Below are 8,510 nucleotides of genomic sequence, written 5' to 3'. Positions count from 1 at the left end.
TTGGAAGGAAATTCAGCAACAACTGTTCCCACCTTCTAGGTGTTCACATACTTTGTAGAGGAGGTGAAGGAAGGTCTCTGACGGCTGGAAAAGTGACAATTTTTTCTGGGTCAGTTGTAGGTTGCTCAGTTTTGCTCAGGTGTCTGGGGATATCATGGTATGTGTCCTCCTAGAGCAGCTGTCTGATCCTATGGAACACCAGGGGCCTATCCTTTTCAACATCCCCATGCTTTGCCCAGAGAGATGATTTACTGCACCTTGTCAAATTTGAGGTGACTACAAACTAGAGGAGACCAGAGTGACCTGGGCTGGTGGGAGGAAAGCACAGGGATCCCCATGCCACTGGGCAGGACCATTGTGCAGTCCTGAGCAGGCAGAGTCCCAGCAGCAGTGCCAGTGGGACTGTGGCAGCTCTGGAAGCAGGCCCTGGGCCTTGTGCAACAAGCTGAGCAGGGATAGAGGCTGCAGTGAAGGGAAAGCTTTCCCCATCTGGAGAGTAGGGCCCATGGGAGGTGATGTTATCTCCCTCCTTGTAGGGTTTCCAGCCTGTATAATCAATGGATATACAGATGGTATGGTATATCCAGGAGTTTGGCTGATGTAGTTGTTATATTGGCTTAAGGAAAGAAAGTCACTCATCCTATCCTGGGCTCACAAAATAGACTCCAGTGGAGCAGATCTCCAGAGAGATCCTTCCCCACTGGCAGTCAGCTCTTAAATGGGTCTAGGAGAGGTGAGATGGGGCCAGGCTCTACTCCTTCCTGCAGCACAGGTGAATTGCCTTCACCTGTGCTCCCGTGGCTGACTCATTGCTCGCCTCAGGTGATTAATCAGAGGTTCAGGCCATGATTCAGCAGCCCCATACACAGCCCTCGTAGGATAAAGCCCTGACCCACATTTGAACCTGCTGTGGATGTGAATGGGCTGGATTGGAGGTTTCTTGATGTCCCTGCTGCTCCAAATTGTTGTGTGGTGCTATGGTCCTGCAGAAAGGCAACAGTCAACTGGAATGACTGATGTGGGCAGCAATTGGAGGCTGGTGGTTTCAGCCCTCTGCTCAAACCAGAAAAATTTCCATCAAAGCTGTTCATAGTATACCAGTTTTGAGTGTCTCCAACATTGCTGGTAAATATGGGGCTAAACAAGCTACTCTGGGAACATGGATGTGTGGAAATTTGAAGGTGGCCCTGAATTCACCAATGGAACTGCTGGAACTCAAATATATGAACCAAAAAGAAGAAGAGGTATCAGAGGCACAGTATCCTTTGGGTCTAACACATGTTACAATTAATGGCAGCACACCCCTTAATTGAAATATGTGGGGTAATCTGTACTTCATGTAGAAACAGCTATTTGCAGCAAAAAGAAGAAAGATGTTTATGAGAGAGGAATGTAAACATGTAAGCAAGGGTAGATAAATGTAAGCTGTTGACAATGAGATAAAGTCATGAAAGGTTTTTTAATAAGTTTAAAGTAAAGCTTGATGCCTTGGTATGTTAAAGGCAAATGTCCGAAGCTTGATTTCATGTATCCAATAATAAGCCAAAATGTTTGAGACCATGGAAGAGCCAAAAGCTCCCTTATGAAATTTGGAATTCAGTGCCAGTTTCTCTTCCATTTAGAAAACTGTCTCATTGTACTGAGAGTAGTCTTTTCCAACTTCAATTAAACATGATTAACATTTGCCAAACTTGATTTTTAGTATAAGCAGCAACATAAGAAATTACAGGTCAGGGAATACTGAAATTTGGTACTGCTGACTATATAAATAGCAATTCATTTGTTTCTGCCAAATGTTCAGTACTGCCAGTAGTGCAATGAACCTTCCTCATTCATTTGTAGGAGGATGTATGGGAGAGTTTGTCCTTACTGAGACTTGTGTCTGTTTTCCAGCTGCCTATTTGCCCAAGGTTAATCCCACATTGCATTGAGGTCTGCTATGACAGCAGTATTTGGAAATAATTTCTGATAACCTGGATTCTGGAGGAAGGACACTCTGGCCTTCAGATTTCTTTACTAGCCAAGGGCAGCTGTGCAGATTATCAAGGACCTGCGCAATAAGTAATGAGTGATTAACTTCATACTGTGTTTTGGCAGGCAATTGGACACTGGCAAGGTGAAGAATATGTTGGGTTCAGTCTGCTGTTAACACAGTTACTGCTAAGATTCGACACTTTCCCAGCAGGCTGGAGACTCAAGATGCAAACTGATGCAAGCTTGATGCAAACTGATTAAGAAGTTTATTAATTAATGATCACGCTAGAAAGAAATCAGTAGAACAGCAAAATTATCAGTGATCTTTGAAATCAGATGTACCAGCTTGCAATTACATTACAGGTGCCTCTACAAAGCTGTGGATTACAGGTTCAAAGTCCAGTGAAATATGTACTACATAATCACAGCTGGATAACACTCCTATTACTAGGGAGGTGCAAATCTGTTTCCTCTCCCCAAGCCCTGATGGACACACAGATCTGAAGGCTGACGTCAACCAAAGCCCCTGGGCACGAGGAGCTTTACAGCCCATATTGCACCATGATGGCTCTGTGCAAGATGAGCTGGATCTCACAGCCTTTCATCACCCTCACCTTCTCTCTTGCTGACAAAAGGGCTGATATGTTTCTGAATGATATTCATGATAGTCACTGCCCATGGGACAGTGGAATATGGAGTTGTAATTGCAACTATCTGCGCTTCAGGTAAAGTTTTCACATAAATATGAAACATACAAATAGAATTTAATCTACTAATAAGATGATAAGAATATAATAACATATTCTTATCACCTTTCTGATAATGCGTTAAAGGAAAAAAAAATGCCCATTCAACACCATTATGTTTCTGAGTGACTGTTTTCAAACAAATTGCCCTATTTTCTTTCCCATCTATTCGTATTTCTGCATATTTCTTTGTCCATCTTTGAAAAAACCTCCCACTCTGCCATCTGTGAATAGAAATGCTTGTTCGGTCTTCTGGATGTGATGGCATTGTCATCTATTTAGTTATTCTCAAAGAAATGTCAGTGTCTTAATGTGCTTAATGCAGAAAATATGGATAACTCTACATGACTCACTTTAACATCAGTGTCAAAATACATCTTCTTGTTAGGTTTTGTTCTTGGATTTTGTAATTTAGAGTGTGCGCACATAAAAAACCACGCAGAGCTTGGAACGGATGCCTGTGTTGGTGGAGTCTGCATTACAAGCTCCCACACTTCGGTTTTATTCTGCCCTCTCCACTGGTCATTTAATTTGAGAGTGCAAATTCACAAACCGAATACCAGAAGTGCCTTTCATTTGGCTCAAAACTTTTGGTTTTTGTTCCCACTGTTTTGCTAATTTCTGATGCTTAGTCATGACACATATTACAAAACAAGTGCATTGGGACAGAGGCCAGAAGAATGGCTCTTTTCCTAGATGATAATATTTGTGTGCTGCAACAATGCTGAGGCTTGCCTCAGGCTGCCAAGAGCTACCAGTGTGTTGCAGAAGCCACAGGCTAAAATCATAGAAACCTGACAGCAACAGTTTTGAAGCAGAGCTCATTGCTGATTCTGGACAGCCACCGGGGCAGTCAGTACCTGTCCCTGCAGGAGATGGTGGTGGTCTCAGAGCCTCCTGCACCAGCATTTGCTCCTGGCAAAGACAGGAGTGAAGTAGGATGTAGAAGGTGACTGAGTCTTAGAAGCATGAGATATCACAGAGACGAAGAGCAGTGGGGGCTGAGAGGTCCCCCTGTGGGCAGGGGGAGCCTTCTCAGTGCTTTGCAACAGTCTGAGTGAAGAAGAATTAAGTAATCTTCACGAGTCTGTTTGTCTGAAATGCAAAGAGCCAGACTGTGCGGAGACTGAAAACATTTCTTCTTTCAGACCAAAACAGCAGAGCTGTGCTTCGCTGAAACACAAACCAGTGTTTCGCTGCTGTGCCATGAAGGAACAATTATTCAAACTGTGAAAGGGCCAGGGATGCTGGGGTCCCCGTGCCATCCCCTTCCTGGCAGCTCACAGACACCTCCTGTCCTCAGCAGGCAGCTGCAAGCAGGGGAGATTGTGGATGAGCTGCTCTCTCTGCAAAGGGGATATTTTGAGGAAGAAGCAGGAAAGAACGGCTCACTGACAAAGCATGGGTATGAGCCGGCAGATGTTTTCATAGGGCACAGAGTGGCCTTAAGAGTATGGGCACACCTGGTGTTTGCTGTGTCCTGTTAGTGCTTGATGAAGTGCTCTGGGTTGGTTTCACAGAGCAAAATGTGGTGAAGACCACACTGTGTGTGCTTCAGCCATTTACACCTTGGATAAACTTTGGTTATATCCCAAACATTGACTGCTCACTAGCAGCTGGAGTGCATATTTCTTAGGGGAGAATCAGCTTAGGGGGATTCAGTTGATTTTATGCTATTCTTTAGGTGAAGCAAATGACAGTGAGGAGGGGTGGATAATCAGATGAACGATGTTAGGGGGGCACTCCAAGTGTGGGCTGAAACACTGCTGCAATGCACCCCTGACCAAGTAGCTGAGCACAAGCAATGTACACGAATGCACAGAAGAAACTAAAAGAAGATCATTAAGAAGGAGAAAATGGGAAAAGAAACAGTGTGAAAGGAAAGGACAAGCCCTCCACAAAGCTCCCAGAGAAGAGAAAGGAACAGACATTTATGTGCAAACGTAGCAAGGAATGGGGCAGAAATGAATATGAACACAGATCTTTGCCTCATGAACACACTGGAATTTTCATCAGTAAAGTGCTTATGAGTGTGGGAAATCAAACAGGCATTAGAATGACCATATTTATGTGTCTCTCATTTTTTCCCTACATCTGGTTTGGATTACTGTTCTTAGGTCCTTAGTGGTAGAAGTCGGCTGAAATGCACTTGTGCAGCTCCTTCCCTTCTCTCTCCTCCCTGACAGCTAATCACTGAATGCAGGCTACATTTTTACTTACAGTAGAAAACTGATGCATCAAAAAAGCTGCAGAAACATGCCTCAGCAAATATTTCTGCACATGCTTTATAATGAGAAGAATTTTTTAAATGATTGTAGTGTATCCAAATGCCTGTAAAGACACATAGTTTAATCAGAGGCTGAAAAACACCTTCTAGCGTTGGTTATGGGATCATCTCCTGGAAAATTTAGTATTTTTAAGTTTTAACTATTTATTTGAAACAGACACTCTGTTCATTGCTATAGGTTCATATCAGTTTCCAGCGCAGCCTGATTTAATTCCACTTCCACTTGGCTTTACAAGGTTCCTCTCCAAGGGTTGTGTGTGCTGCAGCATCTCCAGTTTTCAGAAATTTGGCTTCTCATTAGAAAGCTTCTGGATTACAAGGAAGCAAAGCATCTTGGAGTCATCTCATACTTGCTTGTGGGCAGAAACTGTGGAATGCTGACTATTCTGCATTTCAAATCTCTCCAATGGAGAAAAATAAAGCCATTGTTATAAACAGCACTGCTATTTTTTCCCCAACTGAAGCAAGACCCATCTGTTTTTCACAGATCTCACTGTTTGAGATCATGTCTGTAAGGTAGACTGTCTTTCTTCGCTTCCTTCAGGACACAGGCTTCAGAACCAGGATACTTCCAGCATTTGAAATCTGCTCGGCTTGGGAATGGGGGGAAGCTGTAGTTAAGGGGAGAGAAGAGAATCAGTGACAAGATCTATGTGTTTCCACCATCTCTGAGTCACAAGAGATCTAAATGCCCTCTACCACAAGCTGAGTGGACTTTCCCTACAGCATGTCAGCATCCTGGGGTCCCTGCCTGGTGTAATGAGCATATCTGAAAACTCAGTTCCAGTGATATGGGTGGCATGGGCTTCAGACAGCTCCTCTGATTCATTGGGTCGTTAGCCACTCTTTTCTTAAGAGTTTGTTCTGATGAGTATAAATAATTCTACATGCAGGAGGCTGCAGAGATAAAACTGATGAGATTAATTCCTTGTTGGTTAGTGTTAAGTGAACTTGGCCACTTGAAGCCAGCTAGAGACAATCTGAGGGAGGCATTATTCGACTTCTGTTGTGTTGCTTTAGTAAATTCTCTGCAGGAGATATTTCAATTGCTGTTAACTTTTCTTAGGACTGTTTAATAACTTCTCCTAGTTCAGATATAACTTTAATAGTCAACCAATGACAGCACTGATCACCTCAACACCCAAAACAGAGAAGCCCTGAAATATTTATGTGACACTGATCTTAATTCATCTGCTAGGGTTGACAGACCAGCCTCAGGAGAAGACAGTGCCCTCTTGTCCCTTGTCCTAGATTTGCAGCCCTTGCAATCAAGCCTCTCCATCAAGCACAGAGACTGGCTGGGTGCAGTACCACACAGCTCACACAGCCCTTCTTCACTCTCACCGATGCAAAGCATGTTTCTGATACCCAGCTTTCCTGCTCCAGTTTTGGCCATAGTGGGAGGGAAAGTAAAGCAAAAAGTAGGGCTCTTACCCTTCTGGAAAACTGTCATCTAGCTAGTACTCTTTAGGGCACGAAGAAACGGCCAGATGAGAACTGTAAGAGAACATAACAGTATGTGTGAAGCAATTGTTGGGGGGGAAGGTTAAGAAATACAGCAGAATTCTGATTTTTTGAGTTGCATATCTGTTGCCTGGATATGCAACTAAGAAAAATAGATAAACGAATCTTTTCAAAAGCAATTACGGTTGAGATTACTGTCTGTCTCCTTCATTGACTATACTGGATGTGCCCAGCTATAAAAACTGTAATGGAATTATCTTCTCTAGACTTCTTACTCTTTCATTTCAAAGCTTGCAAAGGCATTTTGATTCTCTGTGTTATTTGGCTTCAGACAAAGAGGATTATGGCCTGTAGATGTGGCAGCCTTACCCGCTGAAAAGACAAAATGATAAACTGAAATTTCTTTGCTTTTTTATCTCAGGTATTCTGAGTCCTTGCATGCTGCTGCATATCATTTACTGTATTCTTGGATCCCATTGAGATACAACATCCACAGAACTAGCTGGGCTACAGCAGTCCTGATGGAACCAAGTAATTCATGAAAGTTACGTAATAGATATAAAATCAGAAACACATACATACATACCTGGAAAATACATCAGGAAAACTGAAGTGAAATGAGTGAACTGCAATATTTTCAAATGAGGATTCAGCTCTTGTTTTTATTCCTTCACCTCCATGGATGGTGGAGTTGGGATTTCACAGACTGGATCCTGGTTTGTGTCAGGTGAACAGATATCACTTTTGGGGCATTTCAGATACCTCTTCTGTCTCTTTACTTTAAAGGTACCTGTTAAGAATGTTTTGTTGTGTTCTGAGCACACCTTAGATTTGTATCTTCATGATGCAGTAAGGACCTCACTGAATTCACTGAATTAAATGCATTTCTCTATGGTCTCAGCAGACTCAGGGAGGCTCAGAGGATGCGTGAATCTGAAAAACAAGATGGAATTTGGTCAGAAGAAACAGCGGTCCTATGTTATCTTACTAGAGAGTAAAGCCGTGACAATGACAGGTACAGGAATATGTTGCAATGGTTAAGCTTATGTAAAAGGTTCTTTGGCTGAGTATGGATGACATTGGTAATTTAGTCACCCTGAAACCAAATGAAAGTATCTGGACAGGGCTTCACACCCAGATCTGTACAATTTTGCTAGAGTTATACCAACAAGATTTCTGCATGCAGACAGGGCCTACTTAGACAAAATTCCTTTCATTTATTCAGGCCTCTCTGCTTTTCCTGAACTAATTTTATGTCCTGGATAAATTGCACCACTGCAGACTAGCTCTGTGTTTGGAAATGCACTCCCTATTCCCATCTGCTACTCCCTTGCACCAGCTGGAACACAATGTTTTATGCTGTGATGGATTGGCCCACACTTCACTCAGAGAAATGATGGGGTGTGCTGCTACCTGCTCTTTAATAATAACTGCGTCATATTTTATCTACAGGCATTAAACTGGCGCTCTAAGAGGCAGGACTGTTATTAAGTTAGCAATTTAATTAAAAAAAGGAAGTCATGTGCTTTAAGATGAGAATTCAGACAAAGAGTGCTGCTTGTATTATCGGGTGAGTCCTTGATGTTGCCTGAAGGAGTCAGTCACTTTGGAAAATGTAAGACCCATGGCATAACTGTACTTTGGATCTGCATTTGCTGGTTTCCTTTAACTGCCGAGGGAGCATCTTGTACCCTTTTGAAGGTGATACTGGTCCCTTGTCTGTCCTTAACAGCTGTGGTAGGAAAAGCTGCAAAACTTGTGAGATTCCGATGCTTTTCCCACAGTGCAGTGAGGGAACACCTCCTATCCATGCTCTGAGTCCTTCTTTGGGCAGTGGCCCATTCTTCTTGATGCTCAGCATTCAAGTGAGGGTCTCTCACTAACCTGGCATTTGGCCCATGCTTCAGCCCCTACAATCCTGTGTGGAAGTCAGGCAATTGTGTTACTTTTAGATAAAAGAATTAATTACAGGTCTGTTAACTTCATTTCTTCTTAAAAGAGAGAACAGCTTTTTTGTTGCCCCTTTGTTTTGTTTATTA

At 42.9% G+C, this 8,510-nt stretch overlaps 1 long non-coding RNA gene across 3 annotated transcripts in view; it reads right to left on the bottom strand.

Moving 5' to 3' along the window:
* Positions 1 to 2,217: 2,217 nt before the first annotated feature.
* LOC104915320 overlaps positions 2,218 to 8,510 on the bottom strand; it is a 15,067-nt gene continuing 8,774 nt past the window's right edge. For all 3 annotated transcript variants that reach the window (XR_002110105.1, XR_796327.2, XR_796326.3), the window contains 3 exons: positions 7,058 to 7,404; positions 6,442 to 6,504; positions 2,218 to 5,618 (listed from right to left, as the gene is read on the bottom strand). This is a non-coding gene — a long non-coding RNA (uncharacterized LOC104915320). The remainder of the gene's footprint in view (positions 5,619 to 6,441; positions 6,505 to 7,057; positions 7,405 to 8,510) is intronic.

The sequence above is a fragment of the Meleagris gallopavo genome, chromosome Z (assembly GCF_000146605.3).
Source record: "Meleagris gallopavo isolate NT-WF06-2002-E0010 breed Aviagen turkey brand Nicholas breeding stock chromosome Z, Turkey_5.1, whole genome shotgun sequence".
NCBI lineage: Eukaryota > Metazoa > Chordata > Aves > Galliformes > Phasianidae > Meleagris > Meleagris gallopavo.
The sequence above is the reverse complement of the archived record's forward strand: the minus strand, read 5'-3'. Positions and strand labels throughout refer to the sequence as shown.